Genomic DNA, 25944 nt, shown 5'->3' with positions numbered 1-25944 from the left:
CCCCCTCCTCAGGGCACGAAAGATGCCAAGTGGGCGGGGACGGAGGCGGAGAAGGGATGGGAGGATGGAGGTGGAGATAGGAGGAGCCTCTGGATACCAGGCTAAGGGCAGCCCGCGGGAGGGATGGCGTCACGGGAGAAAGGGAGGAGCTACTCCCGATGGGGCAAGCGGCACGGTATCTCCAAGAACTGGGAATAGGGGAGCGAGAGAAAGTATAAATAGGTGAGCCCCAGATGCAGAGCGACAGGCCGGTCGTGCAGGAGTGGAGAAGGGCACTTTCGCACTCAAAGCACACCAGGCGCAGGGCACAGCAGAGAAAAAGGAGACGAAAAGACAGGACGGAGCCGCAGAGAGAGGTAGTGTGTGCGCTTGCCGGTCCGGTCCAGTGTGGAGCTGTGGAGCTGGAGCGCAGCGCTTAGCGACGCTGCCACCAAGCCGGATCCCACTGCCCAGCACCCTCGCTGCCCATTCTGGGGTAGGGAGAGCTCCCAGAGCCCGTTTGCCTCGGAATCAAGCTAGTGGTTTGGCCGCTGCCAGGGAGGTGAGACCTCGAGTCCTGGGAAATGTCCTGGAAGCTGAGATGCTTGGGACGTGGGGGTGGTGGGCGAGGTGAAAGGGGTAAGAGGGGGTGTTTGGTTTGACTACAAAACTTTGGTTGAGTAAGGGAGGCTTAGAGTTTTCTGCAGAAAGTTAGAGAGGGGAGTGGGGTTAAGGATTACAGGTGTCTCCCTCCCGGGGGACCACTGAGGAGTCTGCACATCCTGCTGCCTTTGGTCATAGAAAGATGGGTTGATGGTTTTGTGTGTGTGTGTGTGTGTGTGTGTGTGTGTATACACATATGTGTATATATACATATGTATATATATGGAGAGAGAGAGAGAGAGAGAGAGAGAGAGAGAGAGAGAGAGAGAGAGAGAGAGAGAGAGTAGGTGGAAGGGAATTGCAGGCTCTGGTTTCTTTCTCCCTGTCCTTGTCTAGACCATGCTGTGTTCCGTTTGTCCTTTTTTCCGTCTGCCTTTCTGTCAGGGCAGTACGCTGTACTCAGATACTGTCTTTTGCCTCTGCCTGGGTTGCGTGTGCTATGTGAAACTTCTATACTTGAGGCAGGTGCTGCCGGGATGCTACAAGGGGCAGGAAAGAATGAGAGGGGGACTTTGGTGGTGGGGACACGTTCTTGATGGGGTTTGTATACGGGGATTCGGGAGTGTGTATATGCTGTGTATATCTACCCGTGTGCGTATGTGTGAGAAGGAGCCTGGAGGAGGTCTTCTCTGGAATGCTTACTCCCACAAACACAGAAATGGTCACCCAAATGACTAGGAGCATCTTGCAGAATCTGTTTGGATTCCCCAAAGATAATTTTTTTTTTTCTGCCTTCGAAGGCAAGGTCAGTGTGTGCTCTGTAAAATTTGTCCAGATTAGCCTTTGCCTTGAGGGCAGGGGGCAGCCTTACTTCAACAGCTTCTACCTCACCTTGACCCCTTCGAGTTTTGCAGGCAGGTGGGTGCAGACAGAACATGACATTTAACCGTTGGGAAAGCAACAGGTGGGTGTTTCTACTTTCCCTCTCCAGTTCCTCCTTTCTTTCTCTGTCTGGTACCCAACCTCATCCTTTGTTCATTGTCCCTTCTCTCCTCTACTCTCTTTCTCCTCTCTATTCTTGTCCAGCACTCTGGTTACTAGGCTATATTGCAGATTGATGCCTGGGCAGCACCTGACTCCCTGGCACTTGAAGTTAGGGCAATTCTCCCTCTATGATGATTAGCCAGTGGTACTGCACTTGGCCTTGAAACTTGGCCTGCTGGCTCCCTGATCACACAGCATAGAGGCAAGGACCCTTATTTGTTTATTGGCTACTGTTTGGATGTACATCCTTGCACCTCTCCCCAGTGGAATTGTAAGATTTGCCCCAAAGGCTAGGTTGGGTAAGTTTTGAGACCAAATGGAGGTTAGCTTGTATCTTGTGGTGGGTAACAAACTTTTTCCTCGGATTTGGCACAAGGGTGGATAGAGACAGAGGAAGCTTATTGTATTTTACTTTGCTTTGTGGAAATCATCCTGCCCTTGTTTGACCACAGTTCTGATCAAGTCCTGGGTGGGTGTTGGGATAAAATAGAGATTTCTCAGAATCCTTGAATAGGGTGTCTTGTAAGCAGAGGAAGGAACAGTGGTGACCCGTTGTGTTGGGATTATAGGTTGAGAAAGAAAATCCAGAGCCTGGGTGCATCTCAGTCTGAGAGGGCTCCTGGTATTTGCAGACCTTCCTTACCCCAGAGATTCCTGCTGCTCCTTGACTGCCGGGGCCCAGAGTTGTTGCTCTGGCTCCAAAGCCACATTCTTTCTGTGTTCTGAATCCGCTGAGGTTTGCCGCGAGCTGGGCTTCTGGAGAAAGTTTGTGGGCGTAGACCACAGCCCAAGCTGCACATCCTCCCACTCTCCGGAAAGGTGCTGGACAGGAATCCCCCTGCCCCTTTTTGCTTCTCTCCCAGCCCTATGGGGGATCCAAGGAGCCTCAAGCTGCCGCACACGAGCACTTTAGCTCAGAAAATACGCACCTGTTGGCCCTGGAAGACCAAGATTGAGACCTTTCGTGGCACGTCAGGTCTGAGGCAGGGTGTGAGATGCTGCTGTTTGAGACTCCACAGACCAAAGTCTGAACCTCAGGGACTTGGATCCAGCTGCAGGAACTACTGCTCAGTCTGAACCCCGTGCACTCGGGCTACAGGTGAGACTCCCCCATTTCTCTGTTCTTTTGACCCTTTCTAGGCTTCATCATCAGAGCACATTCTAGTATTTTTGCCTTCCTTTTCATCCCCTCCCCCGTGTACACCCCCTGGACTGGGCAGATGTTTCTCTCTCTTTCTTAAAGTCTCTAATTATACATGGATTTCATCCCTCTCCCCTTCATTTCGTATTCTGAAGGACTCTGGTCCCACAGCCTAGGGTTCCAGTAAGTCCCTAAAGGAATCATAGACCGACCCCCGGGGAACTGAGGCTTCACGGGAGGGCGGGGTCCATTGCCTCTCCACCATGGACAGCTCCCAGCAGCTTCCCGAGCCTGTGGCCAAATTAACCCTGGGTCTCAAGGAGAGCCCTATTGCTTTCATCTCTATTTCGGTGTGTTTGAGTGTCTGTGTGTATGTGCGTGCGCGGGCGTTGTGGGGTTGGGGTGGGGAGTGTAAGCGTGACTGAGGCTGCTAAAAGCAAGAGACTCTTGAGTGTCTCCGGACAGATGCAGCATAAATTCTTAAAGAAGTTTGGAACATTTATCTTGTGGAGGAAACTTCAGTAGTATGTGATCAAATTCAAGATCTGCTTGCATTCACTTGTCTTTATGTCAGGCTCTGGAGAAAACTTCTGAAAATAGAAGAACAGTGTGCTTTCCTGATCTGTCAGTATCCTAGACTGCTCTTTGTTTTTTGTTTATTTTTCCCCCAAGTTCTAGTACAAATTCTAGGTTAGCAATCAGTATTACCTCTCTGAAGAGGGAGGGAAAAGTGTCAGAAGAATGAAATAATAGCTTGGCCAAGAATGGAGAGAGAGTTTAAAAATTGAAAAGGTATCCAATGTAGAAACATTGCTTTCAAAAATAGGAAAAAGGTTTAGTTTTTTCTATCTTTTAGATGTTTACACATTTTACTTGTGCCTTTATTTAACACCAAAGTATTAAGAATTTTTAAAGACATCAATGTGCTTGACCACCAATTTAGACTTTAAAAAGATGTTATAGGAGATGGATATAAAATGTATGTGTCTACAGAAAAAGATATGATACTTATAATGGTTTAAGTCAAAATAAAATGTTTAAAGTGTAAGAGAAGTACCCTATCTTATTTAATCTTTATATTTCTCTTAGTGAACTGCAAGCAAAGTACACTGTAGGTGCTTGAAAAATGTTTGTTTAGTGACAAATGAATTAATTTATATATCCAAATAAACTATTAAGGAGTATCACAGATAGTTTTCGGGCAACCAACCTAATGGCTTGAAAAGAAAAGTTCTAGGGGCAGCTAGGTGGTGCAGTGGATAGAGTGCTGCCCTGGAGACAGGAGGACCTGACACAAAACACTCACTAGCTGGCTGTGTGACTCTGGGCAAGTCACTTAACCCCAATTGCCTCATTAAAAAAAAAAGAAAATAAAAGTTCTAAAGTCATCCTTAACTTTAGTGGATATCCTCAAAACGGGATAGTCACAATCAGTCCTAATTATCTATGTACTATGCAATGAGCTGAAGATTTTAATCTTCTTCTTTGCCCTGAATATGAAAGCAATCAAGTTCTTTTTTTAATTGTAAAGGACTCTCCTCTCTCCCCCTCCATATGTGTATATATCTTTCTATATATATGTGCACATACTTGTATACATACACACATACATATTTGAACTATTAGTAAGTGAAATTTTATGGTATACAAATAATTTTAAATATCTCTACTTGTGCAGAAGGAAGCACACAGCTAGGTTAAATAAACAGAGCAAACAAACAAAAACCCTAAAACCCCAAATTCCTATTTAGATGCAGTGTGGTATAGTGGATAGAGAACTACCCTTGAGGTTAGAAAGAAATGGGTTCAAGACCTACCTCTGACACATATTAGCCATATGGGCAAAGGCAAGTCACTTAAGTTCTCAGTGGCCCAGGGAACTCTCTTAAGATGTTAAATTACAGACAAATTGTTGACCTGCACCAGAGAAAGCATTTTTTTCCCCACTGAGTTTCCTACATGGATGAAGTCCCAGATCTGGATCCCCAAAACAAATCCCAAACTCATGATCATTGGCTGGTGCTTATTAGCTATCTACATATAGAACTACAGAACTGAGGCCTGGAAAGAGGGAGTGAGTTTTTCCAGGTCACTTGAGCCAAGTTTGGACAAGTTATTGGTAGTGTTGGGACTAGAATACGCATCTCTTTGATCCTGTCCCACCTATTTTCAGTACACCACACTGCCTTCTAGTGGATGGAATAACATGCACATGTGTACCCATACACAACTCAAATAAGCTGTTTTGGTTTTTTTTAACCTCTTGGGGTCTAATTTTAAATTAGCTGAGCATTCATTCTGAATCATAGAGAATTGTATCTCTACTAATATAATAATTGTGTTTGACTGGCAGGCCACTTTATCTTCATATTGGAAAAATTACTGATGGAATTAGCATGTAAGCAGATGTACTTCTTACCAGAAATATACATAATCAGGGATAAATGGAAGAATTTTGTCATGGACAAAACCAGTGCCAGGTTTTCTCCACATGAAGCATTTGGACAACAGATTAAAGTAAGTATTTTATTATTCACATAGCTTAATGTATTCAGCAAAAAAGAACTTTAATTTTCTTTTTCAGGAGAATTTTATGACTTTTACTGGACCTAATTCTCCCCTTGGTGGGTGGAATTTTCTTTCCCTCTTCTGCTCCTATAGCAGTTTCTGCCTCTTTTATGTACCTATATTAATTTCATATCATAATTATTTGTGTATGTCTTATCTCACTAAGCTGTAAGCTCTCATGGGAAGGGATATTTTCGTCTTTATCTTTGCACTGCACTCTCCCCAGCACCCAGGACAGTGCTTTGTATAAAGCAGCAACTTTCTAAAAGATGATAGTTGAATTCCCAGGTTATGGTAGAAATAGGAGTTTCCCTCTTCCTTATTCCTGGCTTTCAGTCATTAGTTCAGTCTAGTACCTGGGGCAGGGAAGAAATTAACTCCTGGAAGTTAACTCCAGTTAACTCCTAGAATGGTGCATTATTGCAGAAAGTGGCTCTCAAAAGGTATGACACTCATGCTGTCTTTAGTTTGTTTTACCTAAGATGAACACCTTGTTTTTAAGCTTTTAATAAAAAAATGGCTACATCTCATTTGTGAATATATGGTACTATGAATATAAGGTACAATGCATGGCAAGAAGTTTGAGGAACCAATGTACAAATTGACATCTTTCTCATAGAACATTTTTTTTTGAGACCAGTGTTTCTCATTTTATTTCCAGGCTTTTCCTATTTTCCCCTGTTTATTTTAATGGATTCTAAGGAATTTTAACATAGTTCATCTAGCAGGCAGGAAGTTTAAAAAAAAAAACATGGTTCAGGAGATTCTGAGATGTTACCCAGTGAATTTCAGCTTGTCTAGAAATGTGGTGAAAAGGAAGGATATGAACCCCTAAGTTGTTTTGACAACCTACTAATTGACTATTTCATTTCTTCATGTGTTGTGATTCATGGCCTTCTGGAAGGAGAAATATTTAAATGTAGTTAATTCTGGACTATTTGTATGAATAGAAGAGAGAATTAGCATGGCTGGTAGAAGAGGGTGTTTAGTTATGTACACTGTTTCTTTCCTGCCATAGTCCTAAAATAAGAGATCAAACAGCAAGAAAAGAATTTAACAGAGGAATCTAGGATGAGAGCAAATCCATGGGTGGAATTAGTGAATTCAGATACTTTCTTCTTCCTCTTTTGATACTAAATAACCAACTTTATTTATTTTACTATTTTATTATCTTTTTAAACTATTATTTACTAAATAACCACCTTTATTTAACCAACAGGCAGCATAATCTGTTTGATTGACAAAGTATTTGTTTTTGTATAATAGGAGCAAAGAGAGGAGTTTAATTATACTCTTAATAGCTGAAAAAATACATGCAATTGTATTAGGATCTTAAAATAAGAAACTAAAAAAATAGACTAACTTTTTGCTATTTTCAAGGTAAAAAGCTGTGTTAAAATGCTGACCTTGTTGAATTATGATGAAAAGCTCAGTCTATCATCTGAATTATTTTTAAACACAATTCCAGATTTGTTTAAAACATCAGGATAATGCATTATATTGGATTGTCATCTGCCTTTTTGGTGTTATCTCAGACACAGCCTTTGTACATTGAAGTGGAAGGGCAATCTCTTCTGTTTCTTATATCTGTTTTCTTGGTGATAACTATGCCATTCTTTAGAAAGAATTAATGTCTCTACTGCTGTGTATCTAATGTTACTGAAAGTAAATCTGTTTAGAGACTGTTCAAGGCAGATCATTTTAAGAAGGATTGTTGGTCTTCAGCTCAGTGTTCTCCTTTTGCTTCTTTTTTCTCTTTAGTCATGACCATGATCTTTTGGATTTTCCCCCTGTAACCTGGAGCCCAGATGCAGCAGTGTGATGATAAATGTTTAACAACTGGCTCTCCAATAGGACACACTTTTAAGTTTAATATTATTGTTAAAGTTTTCTTGGGGCAGCTAGGTAGCACAGTGGATAGAGTGCTGGGCCTGGAGTCAGGAAGACCTAAGTTCAAATCTAGCCTCAGACATTTACTAGCTGTGTGACCCTGGGCAAGTCACTTCAGCCTGTTTGCCTCAGTTTCCTCATCTGTAAAATAAACTGGAGAAGGAAATGGCAAACCACTCCAGTATCATTGCCAAGAAAACCCCAAATGTGGTCATGAAGAATCAGACATGACTGAAATGACTGAAGAACATCATCATTATAGATAATCAACAAAACAATAAATCAAGTCCTGAATTGGAACACTTGCTAACTTCTGAGATATAAATTTTCACAGTGAAAATTTTACAAATGGCTGTCTGAGTCTATACTGCCTAGCTCCAAGATATCCCACCTGAGTGGCTGTCCTTCTCCTGCCCTTATGCCTTAGGAATGGCACCAACAGAAAAAATAAATTGCAATATATTATCTCCAAAGGAAGTTAATTTGGTTATACACAATAGAGATTAAGTGTGTTCTAGGTTTTTAGCTGACTCTCAAAATTGAAGCTATAGGGGCAAACCAGGATAGTAATCGTCACTGTCAATGTCAAATAGTTTTTAGATTTTGAATGAACATTAATCCACATAATAATTTGCATAGTAATAAGACTAACTCCCTCTGTAAGAGGATGTGCTGAGTTGATCCTATGGGATTTGAACCTGTGATATTATGGGACTTTAGGATACTTCCTAATTATTCAATAGAATAGCCTTTTCTCAGCACTCTTTGTCTTCTTTCTGTAGCATCTGACAGTGTTCAATACCACCTCCTGACTAAAATTTTCTCCTCCTTTATCTGTATTTTGTTATATGAATCTGGTTCTTCTCTTACCTCTCTGACTACTGCTCTATCTCTTTTGCTGGTGCCTTTTAAAATTCTCTTTTAAAAATGTAGGCTTTCCCTCAAAGTTCTGTACTTGACTAGCTTTTCTCTCTACCCTTGGGAAGTCATCCAATTCTACAACTTCAACTATCACCTCTATGTCTATGACTTTAAAATCTTGATTTTTAGCTGGGAGCTTCTGACCCTAATCTGAATATTCCCTTGGCACCTCAAGCTCAGAGAGTCTAAAACTAATGACAGAATCTTAGAACTCATGCTTCCTCATTCCAACCTAATCTTCAATCTCAGAGCCATCCTTCTCTTTCATCTTCTACATCTTGTCAATTTCCAGTACTGTGAATTCTACGTTTTCAATTTCTTCTTACATCCACATCCACCTTTACCCCTACTTTGTATTCTTATTGTCTATTTAGGCCTGTTCGTTGCCCTTTGCTTAGACCCTGAGTAGGCAAACTATGGCCAGTGGGCTTAATCTTGCCCACTGCCTGTTTTTGTATGTCCTAGATCTATGAATAGTTTTTACATTTTAAAAATACAATAAAAATTTATTTAAAAATATAAAAACATTCTTAGCTTCTAGCAGTACAAAAACAGGCTGTTGGTGAGATATGGCCGACCACTGGCGTAGACTATTGAAACAACATTCATACTAATCTCTTTCCCTCTGGTCTCCATTCCTCTTTCCAATTCCTCCTATACATTGCTGTCAGATTAAGCTTCCTAATGCATTGCATCATTTCACACCCACACTCGAATACCTTTATAGTCTACACATCTCAACTACCTATTGGAGTCAAACTGAATGTCCTGTAGCTATCTCAAACTCAACATGTCTAAAGCAGAACTCACTATCTTTTCCCCCAAACCCACCCTTTTTTCAAGCTGTCTTATTTCTTTTGAGGCCACCATCATCCTTCCAGTCATCCAACTTTGCAACTGAAGCAGCATCTTTGTCTCCTTCCTTTCCCTCTTCTCACATTTCTTATCAGTTGCCAAATCTTGACCATTCTTCATTCACAATATCTCAAGTTTGATCCCTTCTTTCTATTCACATAGCCACCACTGCAATTTGGGCTTTTATCACCTCTTGCCTAAACTATTCTAAAAGTCTTTTATTTGGTCTTCTTTACTTTAGATTCTCATCTCTCCAATTTTTCTCCACACCTTTGCCACAGTGATTTTCCTGAAGTGCAGATTTGACTCTTCCTTTCCTCTATTTAATAAACTTCAGAGGCTCCCTATTACTTACTATGTACCAGTCACTGTCTTAAATGCTGGTCAACCTTAGGTGCTCCCAGGGAGTATCTCAGCTGCTCTCATCGACTTGGTCACTTTCCCCACTACATTTCCCTAAGCAAACTAAAGGGAGCTAGGCATCATATAAAACCATCTGTAAGCATTGCTGTCTTCCACATGCACAGAGAATCAACAGCTGACTTATCAGAGATAATAGAGTCTGCATCTAAAACCTGTCATGTCATTTAAAAGAGATTGGTAGCAGGTGTCTTCTTAGGAGCTCTTAGTTTTTCAGAGGGCAGTCCACTGGCCCACAAAAGGGCAATAAGTCTTCAAATACATATTCGTGTCTTGCTTAGTTCTCTCCCCTCTTCCCTATCCCTAGCTCCAGGGTGGAGAGGCTCTCTTTTCGCATTCTATCCTCAAGTTCTGTTTGAAGCAAGGAAAGAATTGGTTTTCTTGAGATGGTCATAGCATTTCCTTGGGTGAGTCTTTGAGCAAGACATGGTGGGAAGTTGTGGGAAATGCTGCTTCAGTTTTATAGATGTTAGTGCTTTCGGTGGGTTTACATGTCTCTAATCTCTAGTTTATTAACTGGACAGTCTGGGTCTTTCCACTAGGAAATTTCTGATATCTTTTCTGACAAACTGTGAAACTAGTTTTCTTTTTATGTCTTATAGGAGTTATCTCCTTTTGCAATTCAACAGCAAAATAGCAAACAAAAAAATGTTAAATGTCTATTATGATCAGAGCACTGTGCTAATGTGTTGGAGGTGGGGTGGGGTGGGAATAAATGGTACCAGTTTATGTTGATGTAGTACTCAAGGTTTGAAAAATGCAGCATTATCACATTTGATCCTCATAAAAAGCCTGGATGGGTAGGGATTCAGTAAGTGGAGAAAGAGAATGGATAGAATTCCAAATGTAGAGGACAGCATGAACATTCATGGGGACAGGAAAGCATGAGTTGTTTCCTCATTTGTCAAAATAGGTGATTGTATTACATTGTTTCTAGTTTCCCTTCCCACTAAATAAATCCATGTGTATAGCACTAGAAGAGAGTATGTAGTTCAAGTTAAGCCTGAAAAGAAAAGTTATAGAGAGCCTTGTGGAAATTGAACATTATTTATTAGGGGACAGGGAGTTTTGGGTAGAGAAGGGACATGACCAGACTTATGCATAAGGAATATTATTCTGGCAGCAATGTCAAGGATGGACTTAAAGAGGAAGAGAAGTGAGGCAAGAATATTGGCCAGAGACTAAAGTACTTTTTAAATTACTAAGTGACTACTGTATACAAGATACCCTGCTAGATACACTGGGCAAGACACAAACTTTAGGTAAACCATCTTTTTAGCATTGTCATTTTTAACTCCATCCTCAGCAGGTTGAGGACCAGAATCCTTTCTTTACTCCTTCCCAAAGATATCAGTTTTTCCCTAGGCCTCAGTGACCTGCCATGATTTGTATTTGAAGGAAATAAGAGGAAGGAAAGTAGCCCTTGATCTCTCTCCTTTTGCCCCAAGGGAGTTTGACTATAAAAAACAAAAACTAGCCCCTCAAAGGTCTTTCTTCTTTTCCCTTTGGTAGTGGAATGAAGGCTGTTATTGCAAACACTTGGCCTTGTCAATGTTGTTAGCTTCTTACCACTGAACTTTGGGGTGACGGGATGACAGGAGACTGTCACTAAGACAACTGTTGAGATGGGGTCTAGGGGATGACCAAAACCACCACTAACATAAAGTCAAATTGACAAGAAAAAAGTCTTGTAGAGGAATAGGATGGATAAATGAAACTCTTATGAAAATGAATGTATCTGTATTTAGATAAGATATTCTTATATATTAGATAAGAACTCACAGAGCCATAAAAAGTCTCTCTCTCTAACCAAAAGCTAGGATTATACCCATTGAGGAAACACTAGAGATTTTTCATACACACACACAAACATACACACATACATACATACATACATACTTACACACATGCATACATACATTCATATATATTTAAAGCAAGGATACTTTTCTTTCTCTAATATTATTTGATATAATACTAGAAGTGCTAGTATTAGCAATAAGGCAGGAGAAACAATGTAAAGGCATAAAGATGGCAATGAGGAGATGAAACAATCCCTACTTGCTGATGAGATGGCCTATTCAGAAAATTCTAGAGAATTCCCAAAGAAACTAATTAAAATGCTAAATGGCCTCAGCAAAGCAGCAGGTTATAAAATGAACTCACAAAAATCAACAGTATTTCTATATAGCAGTTTCAAAACCAAGAAGGGAATAATAGAAAGTTGAAGTCCCATTTAAAATAACTTTAAAATGTATAAAATGTGTGGGAGTCAGTCCACCAAAACACTGTATAAATATGATTATGAAATGGTTCTTAAAGAAATAAAGAAAAATTTAAATATTTGGAGGACACTGGTAACTGTAAGTGGCATAAAATAAAAGATATAAATAAAATTTATATAAAGATAATTTATGGTGATTTATACATGTCACTATCATGAAAGCTTATTTAGTTACAAAAATCTTAATTTTATTGCTGCATTTTATTTTTACATCACTCTTATTTACAAATATGTTACTCCAAAGTCATCTCTTTTAACAAAGATTTTTTAAGAGAAAAAGAAAAAAAAAGTCAGTGAAATCATACAACAACTATTAAAAACAAAAACTAGCCCCTCAAAGGTCTTTCTTCCTTTCCCTTTGACAGTTGAATGAAGGCTGTTGTTGCACCTACTTGGCCTTGTTGATGTTATTAGCTTCTTAGTTTGGGGTGACAAGATAACAAGAGACTGTCACTAGGACAACTGTTGAGATGGGGTCTAGGAGATGACAAAGTCAGGTGTGATAGCATATGTCATATCCTATACTCATTGTCCTCCATCTCTTTAAAGTGGAGAAGGAGATACATTTTCTTAATTCTTCTTCAAGGACCACCTTGGTCACTTTAATTATATAGTAGTATCAGTTATTGAGTCTTTCTGTTTATAATGCAGTTATTGTGAATTTTATTTTCCTGATTATACTTACTCAAGTTGACATTTTTCTCTATCTCTCTAAATTCTCCATATTCCTCATTCTTTATAATGATAGGCCATTACATTTACCTATCACAATTTGTTTAACCATTTCTCAATCAATGAGCATCATACTCATGTCTAGTTGTTTTTTTTTTTTTTTTGCTACCACAAAAAAGTGATGCTATAACTCTTTTGATGTACATGGGACTTTTGTAAGCCTAATTTGTTTTTTTAAATAACTTTTGTTGATATCTTTTGTTATATCATCTACATTTCTCAAGATATCTCTCCCCTTACTTCTCTCCATCCCAGAGAGAAATCCCTTATAACAAAGAATTTAAAAAGAGAGAGAGAGAGAAAAAAAACCTTCAGCAAAACTAACCAACACATTTTTAAAAAGGCCTAACAATATATGCAATGTTCCATACTCATAATTCTCCACATTGGCAAAGAATTGGGGAGAGGCGCATTCTTATATTTCTTCCTAGGGTTGAAGATTACAATTTCACAACATTGTTTGGATTTTGTTATTATTATTCTTTCCATTTATACTGTTGTAACAATTACAGTACTTATTTTTCTGGTTACTTGCTTACTTCACTTCACATTAGTTCATATGTCTTTCCGTGCTTCTCTGTGTTCTTTATACTCATTGTTTCTTTCAGCACAGTAAAACCACCTTTTGTTTAGCCATTCTCCAATCAAAAGGCATCTTCTTTGTTTACGATTCTTTGCCACTATGCAAAGTGCTGCTATAAATAGAATTGTATATCTAGGGTCCTTCTTTTTGTCATTAATCTTCTTGGGTTATGTATCTAGCAGTAGAATTTTTGGATCAAGGGTTATAGACATTTTTATCACTTTCTTTGCATAATTCTAAATTGTATTACAACAGAACCATAGCTCCATTAATAATTCATCAGTGTGCCCATCTTTACACAACCCCTCTAAACATTAGTTATGCACATTTTTAAATGTTAGCCATTTTTCTTGGTGTGAGGTGAAACTTAACAGCTATAATGTGCATTTCTCTTATTATTATTGACTTAGAACATTTTTTTCACATGATTAATAGTAGTTCTGCAATTCTTCTTTAGAGATCTTTTTAACATCCTTTAACCAATTTTCTATTGAGAATGAAAGCCTAATTCTCAGTCTATATCTAAACAGGCAGGAGCTAATTCAGTCACTGTGATTGTCAGCCATTGACTTGAACGAAACGTAAATAAGGCTGATTGTCTTTCATTTTTGTAGACCCCAGTTTTAGTCACATTGAATGATATACTCCACCTGCTGAAGGGACTGATATGATATTTTAGCCTAGTCTTCTTCCTACCACTTAAACCATCTGTGTGATACACAATCATCTCTTCTATTATTAAACATTTCCAGAGATGGGGAGTTCATGACCTTCCTCAGTAGCCTAGTCCTGTTTAATCATCCTTTATTTCAAGGAGTTCTCCTTTTTATTTAATAACCTGGAGCTCTGTTACTGCAATTTAAGACTATTTCTGTCTTAAGTGGAGATACACAATGCCTGGTCTGCACCCCCTAATAAACTTGTGGTGACCCTGCAAATATTGGAAGATAATTATTGCCACTCCCCCACTTTCTTTTAAGTAGACTAAATGGCCTCAATGCCTTTAAATTTCCAATATTCCCTGTTAAAATAAATATTCTGAGTGCCCAGACCAAGTTTCATGTAAGTGCAAAATCTTGGAGCAGACAGTAGTTTATCTTAGCCTGACAAAGATAGTTCAATGCAGTTTAGTCACTATTAAAATGATTCAGGGGGATTTCATTTAGCTTTAATTTCAGGCAGAGAGAATATGGATTTACCTTTTAAGAAATTTTACTTGGCTGTGAAGATCCATAACTTTTTTTTAACCTGGAAAACAAGGTCCAATTATTCTCCTTTAAGCTACTTCCCCAAATATTCCTGTGCTTCAGGAGATCAGGTTAACACAAATTAACGCACGCCATACTTGTGTATGTTGGGGGATAGAGAGGGTAATATAGCTCCCTTTCCCTATTCTCCCCTGCCTCCCTAGTCCTTTCAGGAATAACAGTATAGCATGTAGAATCGCTTCCCTCTTAGAAGTCCCAAAGTGTATGTAACACATCTGGTGTAGGATGAGAGCACAACTACTCTTCAGTCTACTCCCCAGGACCAGCATTGTCCTCTGGGGCAAGACCCCTAACTTCTCGGACCCTCAGTGTCCTCATTATCAGTGTAGCAGAATACGGAGTAATGACTGGAATGTCGGATTTGGAATAGCACCCATCTCACAGGGCTGTCTCATTTAGTAAATGTGAGAAGTATAGAAGAGACAGTATGTTGTGGTGGTTAGGGAAATGGACTTGGAATGACTGGGACCTCACCTTAGGTGCTTAGTAACTCTGTGATGCTGGGCAAATAAATCACTTTACCTCTTGGCCTCAATTTCCTCATCTGTAAAATGGAGATAATAATAGCACTTGCCTTATTGGATCATCTCAAGGAACAAATGAGACAATATATGAAAAGCAGTATGGTGTAATGGATAGGAATTGGAATTGGAGTTAGGAAGACTTTAAAAGTTTAAAAGTTGCTTGAAGTACTTACTGGCTGAGTGAGCCTGGAGAAGTCACTTCACCTTTGCCTCATTTTCCTCATCTGCAAAATGAGGGGTTTGGCTAGATGGCCTCTAAGGTCCCTTCCAGCTCTAAATCTATGATGTTATAGTAAATTACTTTGCAAACCTGAAAATATTCTATAAATGGGCACTAATATTACTATTATTATCTGCAAAATGGGGAAAATAATACTTGCACTGCCAACCTCATAGTAATATATGTGGAAAGTGTTTTGAAAACTGTAAAGTCTATTGTTAATATAATTGTAATCCTAATTATTACAACTGTTTCAAAAGAAGAAATAAGGAAAGGAGCAGAGGGAGAGTTTTCTTCTGTTCTTACTTGTTCATACAAGTGAATATCTTATTGTTGTCTCCCAGGTTCAAAATGAGGTGAATCCCTGGTACACCTGTTTCTTAGCACTAAAAAGTTTCCTTGTTGCTATGACCACAAAATTAGAGCTGAAAGGGATCTTTGATACTATCTAGTTCAGAAATTTTTAACCAGGGACTATAGTCCCAGGGGCCAAGGATAGACTTCAGAGAGTACATGAACTTGGATGGGAAAATATTACATCTTTATTTTAATATGATTGGTTTTCTTGTAATCCCATATATTTTATTTTTGAATTTGAAAACATTTTTGTGAGGAGTTCAAAGGCTTCATCTAATAACCAAAGGAGTCTTTGACACAGAAATGGTTAAGAGCTTCTGGGATGGATTCTAATCCAACTCCTTACATTTACAGAGGAGGAAATTGAGGCCCAGAGAGGCTAAGTTCAAGGTCATGAAAGGAATTTGAACCCAAGTCCTTTGACTCTAAGTCTAGAAATCTATCTACTATGCCACCTAATCATGGTCTGTTCTATTACATTCCTCTCTGGCTAAAACTTTAGATAGTCATATTTTCAGTCCACTCTGTAAAAGTGGTGCGGCCAATAAAAATCTTGTGACTCTGTCACCCAGTGTCTGAGACCACTATTAGTCCTTGTAGCCCATTGAGATTGAACTGTAGGACCTTTTAAAAGGGTTTAGTGAAGAATGTCGGGAATCCAGGAAAAAAGTCAGTTATACTGGAATACACACACCCACACCCACCCACCCACACACACGGTATATATATATATATCTGTACACTTAATATATACACATATATGTATAAGTGTGTATACATGCACATATATACTATATACACACACGAAATGTACATATATATGTATTATATATACACACCCACATACATACACTATATACATACACATGCACATATATACATACACACACGCATACACACATTAACTAGGGGTTGGGGTTTCCGTTCTCCATCTGGTATGGCTTCTAGTAGAGAAGCTGCCTTTTGTTTTTATTATAAGGTGGTTTTGAAAGAGGAAAGTAACAATGTCAAAAAAAAAGAAAAGGAAAGAAGGTGGAGTTTTCTTCAATTTTTTGAAGAGTTGCCTCTTGGAAGAGGGCTTAGGTGTCTTCATTGCAGATCACGAGGGAGAGAATAAAGACCTATAGGCAGAAGTTTTAGGGAACCATAACTTTTCTCTTTTCTCATGGCAAATTGGGAAAAAGAAGGAGTTCTGTGATGGTGTTATTACCCTCCACTGTAATCACACATGTGCAAAGGCCTTGAAAAAGTATTTTTTCACCTAATTGTCAGTTTTCCTGCCAGCTAGGATATCACCTGTTTTTGTTTTCTTCTATTTGAGAATCCCTAGTTTTACCTGTTTCTTGAAGAATAGCTTTACTGTGTATGATAAAAAAATAATAATACATACAGTTGTTCCCAATGCAACCATGTTAAATCAGTCTGCTCTTTGATATAGATTCTCTTCTTTTTGGAGAGGCCTTATTCCCATTCTATATACCATTGTTTAAAGATGTCATTCTATACTCTTTGAACAATATAAGGGATTTTTGAGGTTCATTTTGACCCTATTTCTGCTGGCTTAGAATCTACTTCCTGGAAAATATGAGCCCATTGAATACAAAAAACCTTTTAAATAATTGATGGCATTCAAAAATAGAATGGACTGCCTTGAGAACTCTCCATTTCCAGAGGTGTTCAAGCAGAGGTCGAATGATTGCCTGTCTGTAATATTGTAGAGGGGAATTCCTGCTCTGGGTGGAAGGTTGGATTAAATGATCTCAAAAAGTCATCTTCAACTTTAAATTTCCATGCTTAATTGTGCCATAAAGAAACAAATCCTGGTTCTATGACCTGGTCCTAGTATTACCCAGCCTAAACAAAGTTAGACCCCTAATTGTTGCAAATGATTGGAAAAATAATTACAATAAAATCTTTGGGGATCCCTCTTGGATTTGTAGCCAAAATTGTTTTAATAGACCTAATTAACACTGAACTGGGCTCCAGTTATGACAAAGGCCCTATTGTATCTCTTTCCTTAGGCAAGGAACCATGGGAGGCTCTAAGCCTCAATGGTACTTCAAACAATTCCTTTATTAGAGAGTTCCAAACTTGACCAAACCAGTGGCACAAATTGCTAGAATAAAGACTTTTTCTTGTTGGACAGAAAATGAGCATTATCTTCCCAATTTTTATAAAGGACAACAAACAGAACTTAGGTAACTATTGCCTAGTAAATCGAATGTAGCCTTGGGTATATATAGCAAACACTCTTTCATCAAATTTGAAGACAGAAGAAGGCCTTGTAATATCTTCCAGTCTTTTTCCAAGATGAGGAGAGTCCATAAAACAGTTTTGTTGTTCTAAGTCATATTCTTTAACATGGCACAGAACAAAAGTCTTATTCATACAAAGAAAGTGGTATTCTTCTCTTTGTCATTAATTTGTTTACAGAATGGCATCATGGTAGCGTGGAAAGAGAGTTGAACTTGACCTTGTAGTTAGAAGACCTGGACTGTAGGGAAAGGGGAAAGAGAATAAACACTTATATTAAACCTACTATGTGCCAGGCACTGTGCTATGCACTTTATGTATATTATTTCATTTGATAGCCTACTCTAGTTTAAGACAAGCCATATGACCAAAAGCTAGCAACTTCCCTTTTCTTTTTTATCTGTAAAATAGGCATAACAATACTCAAACTACTTACTTCATAGGGTTGCTGTGGGTAAAATACTTTGTAAACCTTAAAGTGAGGGCAGCTAGGTGCAGACTTATCTTCATGAGTTTAAATCCATCCTCAGACATGTAGTAGGTGTTTGACTGGTGACAAGTCACTTAACCTTGTTTGCCTCAGTTTTCTCATCTATAAAATGAGCTGGAGAAGGAAAAAGCAACCCATTCCAGTATCTTTGCCAAGAAAACCCCTCCAAAATGGAGTCATGAAGTGTCAGATATGACTGAAACAACTCAGTAACAACAAAACCTTAAATGAAGTTTATGAATGTTATAGGAATATATGAGCTATGAATGTTAGCTGCTAATATTACTCAGGCATTGTCAAATGGCTCAATATCAGACACTATATGGTTTTGTTTATGGGAATGACATTAAAGAAGATGTGTTACCCTAAAGAACATGGGAGCTTTCTATTTGACTTTCAGTGAAATTCTCCTCTCTATGTTGAGTTTCTCAAGAGCAGGGACTGTCTTACTTTTCCATTTGTAACCCCCTAGTGCTTAGCACAGTGCTTGGCACATAGAAAAAATGTAATAAACACTTTTTCATTTATTTATTCATTACAAAACTACTGATTCAGTTCCATTTAACAAAGATTTGTTAAATACCAACTCTATGTGTATGAGGCATGGTGCTTAGTGCTGGGGGTACAAAGAATAAGAGAAAAAGATACTTTGGCCTCAGATAGATTACATCTTCTATCCCATTGTGGAAATGGTTGGCATACTTTTATATCACTAAATGCTCCCCCTTGTTTGTATGTTTGGTTTAAATAAAGAGTCCTATTGGTATGCTATTTTTTGGAGGAATTCCCTTTCCAGCATCTTTGATAGGTAGCAAGTCAGCTTCTGCTCCAACCCTTTCACAAAGGAATACTGCACCATGACTTGGGATGATTGAGCTATGTCTGGGATCACTTTTGCCAATTGACCTTGATGAATGAAGTGAAGAGCCTCATAGTGAGTACTCATGTGTGCGGTGGTTATTTCCTGTGTCAAAATAGAGACTATATGCTAGCCTTCAGGGAAAGACTGTGAAGACAGTGAATTCTCACCAGCATGGAATGTGTGGGGGATGGGGATGAAGCCCTGATAATACCTTCTATTTCAGTGTTCTTTTGCTATGTGAGCTGAGGTACTTTTATGGCTATGAGCTCATGCATCTTCTACATTGTGGGGGAGTTGAGAAACAGGTGGCCTTGTAAAGATGGGGAACTAAGACATAGTGAGGTGTAAGTCACTGGTGAGGCTGAAAGAAAAAACCACGTCATCTAATTCATTATCTATCTATCTACTCACTATATCATCCTTGCAATGACTATTTTATTAGGAGTCGTGGGAGAATTTATAGGATTCAGGACTGGAAGGCCCCTTAGATATCATCTAGACCAAAGAAAGTCTCAGAACCTTAGGTCTCTGTCGAGATTTCAGATCTGTGAACTTGGATGGGAAAAATACATCATTAATTTCAGCCTAGTTAGTTTCCTTTGTTATCCTATATATTATATTTTATGCATTAAAGACATTATTCAGAGGAGTCCATAGGTTTCCCCAGACTGCCAATGGGGTATAGGATACAAAAAAGGTGAAGAAACCCCTGATCTAAATTAATCTTCTCAATGAGATGGGAAGTGATTCACCCAAGATAACACATCTAATAAATATCAGAGCCAAAACTTAAACACAGATTTTTCTGGCTCTAAGTCCAGTGATTTTTCTGCCTTACTTAGCTGCTGATATTACTCAGGCATTGTCAGTGCTTAAGAACAGCCTTACTACTTACTGTCAATATGTTAGATTAAACCTGTTTTCTTCCCAGATTTTCCTTTGAAACAAGGCATAGTTCTAAGTCCAAAGGGAAAATTGGTTCTTTGTAACAGGTACCCTCTATCCATCCATTTTCTTTCTTTCTTTTTTTCTTAGCAAGGCAATCAGGGTTAAGTGACTTGCCCAGGGTCACACAGATAGTAAGTGTCAAGTATCTGAGGCCAAATTTGAACTCAGGTCCTCCTGACTCCAGGGCCAGTGCTCTATCTGTTGCGCCACCTAACTGCTCCTATCCATCCATTTTCTTGCTCTGCCCCAGTGTATCAAACTCAAATAGAAAGGGGGACTGCTAATCCATACATAAGGATCCCTATAGGTCACATATTGACATAGTTTTAAAATAATATCATGTATATTTTGTAGTAGTTTTATTTTACTAAATATTTCCCAATTCAATGTCAATCTAGTTCAAGTTGCCCTCAGGAGTGCTGGGAGGCCTGTGTTTGATGTCTCCATTGTACTCCACGAGTTACCCAAGAAAGATGATGTGGAGAATTTCACTGGGCTCACAGCCTAACCAGAGTTATCATTCAAAGCATTCAGCTGTAACCTATTCTTGGCATGTCTCAGCCACCATCTTTGAGGGCTATCTGCCAATACAATGCATGAGGAGAGAATTCCCCACTCTTAGGATAATAGGATTCTGAGCTATAAGGAACTTTAGAGATAATGTAATCATATCTTGCCATTTTACAAACAGGGAAAGTGAGGTCTAAAAGGGTTAACAGACTTGCCTAAGGCAACAGGTCATCTAAAAGAGGAGAATTAGATTAGGCTAGCCAGTTTTAAAAAATCGTACTTTTTAAACCTGATGTTGATGTTGGAGATATATGACAGGAACACATTTTAAAGCTAGCTGTGTGTCAGGGTCATTGAATGTCTGATCCTAGTTTTCCAGAGTTTTGGGATGAGGAAAACCTCAAACACAGTGGCTAAGCACTTTTCCTTTCCTTTTAAACTCGTGTTTATTTTTGGAGGAATTTAATCCATATGTTTTGGGTTTATTTCCATGTAACTCATCAAAATGTTATTTTGCAATAACACATCCTTTTAGGATTCCTTTTTTCTCATTATTGTTTTTAAATTTTGAGCCTTTTCTCCATCCTGTGATGTTATGAGCCATATACACCCTTACCCAGTTCCCCCTCCCACCACCACCACCAATACACCCATACATACATGTACACACACACACACACACACACACACACACACACACACACAGAGGCTTCACAAACTGATAATTTCCTTTTTTAGAGGTAAATAAATGTGAGCCTTTCAGGGTTAATTCTAGTTTGAAAGGGGAAAAAAACCCCATCTAAGACTTGAGTCAGTTCTGATTTGTTCACCCTTCTTGAGCCAAAGCTAACCTCAGAGATACGGCATGTGGCTTTTATTGACTTTAGCGGGAGCCGAAAGCATGCTTTGAGTTCCTCATTTAAACTGTAAATTTGCCTCTTTGGTTCAGGGAAGTTAGGGAGGACAGTTTAAGCTCAATCTCAGGCTCCACCACCACCAGCTTGCTGGATGACTTGCTTATTTTTTATTCTATTCTATTCCATTTATTTATTTTATTCTTTATTCTATTCTTTAGTTATTTTCTTTCTTTTTTTTTCTTTTTGTCAACAGTGGTAGTACTGGTATACACATAAAATACTTTGTAACTTCTACAAACTAGGCAGAAACTCTGATCTTTATTTTTGAGGCTTCCTAGGCTTCTCAGTGATGTGCTCTTGGATGCTGATTGGATAAATTTTATTAAGGCTCTTACTGGTAACAAGAGAGAAAACTGGTATGCATTTTTAACTTCTTCAATTCTAGATTCAATGGGCAAAGGTTTCTTTTTTTTTTCAATCCTCATGAAAAATAGGCTCTGGGAAGACTCCATGAGGTCTGCTTGATGACAATAGGAATTTACATACCTACCTCGAGCTTGATGGTTAAAAAGTGTTTTTTCACATGTGATCTTCACAACAGTCATGTGAGGGAGGTGATGCAAGTGTTGTGTCCATTCTAGAGATGAGTAAAGTGTGGCTCAGAATGATCAAACAATTTACTCAAGGTCCCATAGCTAATTAGTGGCACAGCTTGGTTCAGAACCCAGATGTCTTAAAGCCCAGAACATTTCTCTTTCCACTATCCTTTGACCTCTAGAGGAAATGTCAATAGAATATTTAAAGAATAGTGTTACTTGTATGTGGCCAATAGTCAAATCAGGATATAGATTCAAGTAAGTGGAAATAATTTGCTGTCTGTATTTTTCTTCATAGCTTTGGGGAATCTTAAAGATTCATTTTATAATCAAATTAAGGGCCATGTATGTATATTTTCCAAGCAGTTGGGATGGAAATCAAATCATTTTAGGCTGTAAAATCATTGGTTTACAGGAAAGCTCCTACAGAGTGTTAACATATAAACATGTCTCAAGATTTCCTGAGGTTTACTTTTATGAACAACAATTTAGTTATGTTAAATTTGATTTTTTTAAAGGTCTGCAGGCAATTACTTTGACTGAGAGGCTATATTTAGCTGGGCAAAAGATGAAGCTTCTATTTAATCTGGCTTAATATCTAGTGGTTTGTTGGAATAGTTTTGCAATTTCCCCTCACCAAAATCACTGTGAACAGAGGAGAAAATAATGGTGATATTAGCTACCTTCCTGATAATGTGTGCCCAGTACTCAGGGTTACCTTTGGTTGCTATTACAGGAAAAGTTATCAAGAGAGAGGACTTTTATTTGTTCAAGTTTAGAAGATAAATTTCTTCTTACTTCTAAAAATTGTCATGATCATATATAATCAATTCTTATTTATTGACATGAATGAGCAGGAGAAATGGTGGGTGGGATTAATCCAAAATAACAAATAATACAAAAAACTTTTAGAATGACTTTTGCACTTCTCATGTTCTGGGAACTAACATTTCCCATAAAATATCATCCTCTGAAGACCTGCCCAAGTAGAATCAAGGAGGTGACTCCATCAATCACTCAGCAAGTATTTCTTAATTACCTATGAAATGCTAGGCAGGGGCACAAAAGCAACAATACCTGCCTTTAAAGAACTTACATTATACTCGGGAGACAATATGACCACATATAAGGAAATTCAAAATACATAGGAAATAATTTTGGGTGATGTGCACTAACAGCTTAGGGCATCAGGAAAGAAATTATAGAAGCTTAGAGCAGCATGTAGGAGCTCTCAATTGAATTACATTTTGAAGAAAGACAGGGATTGTAAGAGGCAGAGATGAGGCAGGAATGCATTTGAGACATGGGGGATTGCCTGGGGTAAAGTCATGGAGATGGGAGATGGATTTTTTTGTGTGTGGAATACTGGGACATAGAATATGTATCATAGGGGAATGGTGTGCCATAAATCTGGAAAGATTGGCTAGATCTGATTTTGAAGGCCTTTAGCTGTCAAACTGAGGAGTTTATATTTTATCTTAGAGTTAATGGAGTTTCAAGCAAGAAACTAACATAGACTGGTGCTTTAGGAATATCACTTTGGCAGTGTTTGGAGGATGGATTGAAGACAAGAGAGACTGGAGATAAGGGGACCAATTGGGAGGTTATTGTAGGAGTCTAGGTAAGATGTGATAAGGGACTGATAAGGGTGGGCAACTGAGTTGTAGAGGAAACAGGTTCAGAAGATGCAGTAGAGGTACACTTGGAAAATGGTTATGGTGAGGGGTAATAAGGAAGATAGAGTGATCACTGAACACCAAAAAATGAGATCAATGATCTTAGCAGAAGGGAAACAATTGGTTGTTTGTGTGAAAGTAATTTATGGATCTTCTATCACTGTGCAGTCAGATCCTTCTCTGATTAGAATGTCAAGATTCTTACCAAACTAGAAGAAAGGTGAAAGATGAGCTAATATTGCATGCAATTACAACAGCTCCAACTTAGCCAATTTAAACAATCTATTTACTCTGAAAAAAATGAGAAATGGATAAAATCAGTTGACTCTCATTATTGCCGTTTTAAAAGAAGTCTAACTGATGCAAAACAGTCACCACAATGATGAGGCCAAAGGAGACCAGAAACCAACTTGAGGAAATAAATACTTGATCTCTTTGCCAAATGGCGGAATGTAGCAGCCAAAGGCAACACTGGTTAGAGTACAAATTCACTTGTAAAATATTATGAAGAAGGATGATGGAAAATTATGAATAGTATTTCTCCCCAAATAGCAAAAAGCAGAAGAGAAAATAAACTTTCAAAAACATGGCATGAGTCATGAATTAAGCCAGAACATCACAAAAACATTTGTAGATGAAACTGGAAGAAAAACAACAAATAAACATGAAATGGAACAGATTTTTAAGTATCTTTTAATGGGGATTTATTCTCATCATTGATGACTTGTAATCACATTTGGATTCCATCACCCCAGTACTCAATGTGTTATATGAAGAAGTAGGAATGACTCTTGAGAAGATAAGGTCAGGAAGAGTTTATGGACCTGACACATATTTGAAGTCCATTCTGGAGATGACATAATCTCAGCAAACAATTTTAAAGAGCTCAAAGAGAGGAAAATTCCAAGAGAATGAAAAAGGCCACAGATGTTAATGTTGTCACAAAAAAGGATGACTGAGAAGGCATCCTCAAGTATTGACCCATATGGCAACTTTCTCGTCACTATAAAATATTTATGAAAATGTTCTATGCAAATATTGAGGGTATCTTTGATTTAAAGATGAGAAGGGAATAGACTGATGATTTTCTATAGCAAACTGACTTTCTAGAGTCATATAATTAACTGAGAAATGTAGAAAATACAAGATTCCTGTTTATACTTTTAAAAATTATTATTACAAAAAATCATTTGATTCAGTAAAGCAAAACATAGCATTAAAGACTGTGTTCCAACAAAGTGTCTCATATACATTCACTGAGATGACACAAAATCCATGGATAGACGCAACTACAAAGATAGTTTTGTGTAATGATCTTCTGATGGTCAAGTTCAAGAAAAGCATAAATCAAGGAGACAAATGCTTGCCAAAAGATATTTGCAAACATCATAGAAACATTTACAGAATCCTAATGAGTGATGCCTTCTCAATGGGGATGTTTTGTATATATTCCTTTTTGTAGATTATATTGCCCTGAGTGAAGCAAGCACTGAGTCTCAATAAAATTCACAGCAATTGTGATTGGCCTAGCAAGCGCCAAAGGAAAAGTCTAGTGGTAGAAGTGTGCCACCTAGATTATGCTGACAGTGAATTGGAAGTCCACTGAGTTAGTCTATTCACATATATATTTTGAATAGTTACTGCTGGGCCCAGAACTAAGGGACAGTAGGTTGGATTGCATTTGGGAAATTGTACAACAGTTTCACCATTTTCCCCCATACCAAAAAGCCCACCTTTCTAATACCCGAGTTCTTCCAGTGCTGTTATATAATAGCTGGTGTTTTTATAGTGTTTTGGGATTTATAAAGCATTGTAATATTGACAAATATTATAATTTAGGAATTGTACTTGACAAATGTTATTTCATTTAATCCTAACAACAATCCTGGGAGGGAAATGTTATTATTATTCCCATTTTATAGATGAGGAAACTGAGGCAGACAGGTTAAGTAACTTGTCCAGGGTTACACACCTAGTAAATGTCTGAGACAAGACTTGAACTTGGGTCTTTCTGATTCCAGATCCAGCACTCTATTCATGTGCCACTTAGGAACCTCCATATAATTATATGATAGTGTATGGCTGTGAATCATGGAATGTCAAGATCTTTGAAGGCTTAGAACTGTAGGCAGCCCAAGGGAAATAGAAAGACATGTGGTAGATATAAGTATGCTGTAGCACATTACCAATAATGACTTGGATACAAGAAGTGTTGTAAAAGGTGTCATCATAGATGTATATGATCAGAAAAGGAGATGGGCCAAGCATTGTCCAAGTGTTACAGTGGAATCCACAAAATGTTAAAAGACTTAAAGGAAGGCCTCCAGCCTTTGGGACAGATCCTCTGGAGAACTGATGGACAG

General features: G+C 38.4%; 1 protein-coding gene across 1 annotated transcript in view; it reads left to right on the top strand.

The window, feature by feature from the left end:
• The first annotated feature begins 202 nt into the window (after positions 1-202).
• The window catches only part of CEMIP (cell migration inducing hyaluronidase 1), a 241845-nt gene continuing 216103 nt past the window's right edge, over positions 203-25944 (top strand). The window contains exon 1 of the mRNA XM_027851800.1: positions 203-541. The gene's annotated coding sequence lies outside the window, so the exon portion shown is untranslated. The remainder of the gene's footprint in view (positions 542-25944) is intronic.

This window comes from Vombatus ursinus, unplaced genomic scaffold, assembly GCF_900497805.2.
Source record: "Vombatus ursinus unplaced genomic scaffold, bare-nosed wombat genome assembly UNPS02009205.1, whole genome shotgun sequence".
NCBI lineage: Eukaryota > Metazoa > Chordata > Mammalia > Diprotodontia > Vombatidae > Vombatus > Vombatus ursinus.
This window is presented reverse-complemented; position numbering and strand designations above follow the sequence as displayed.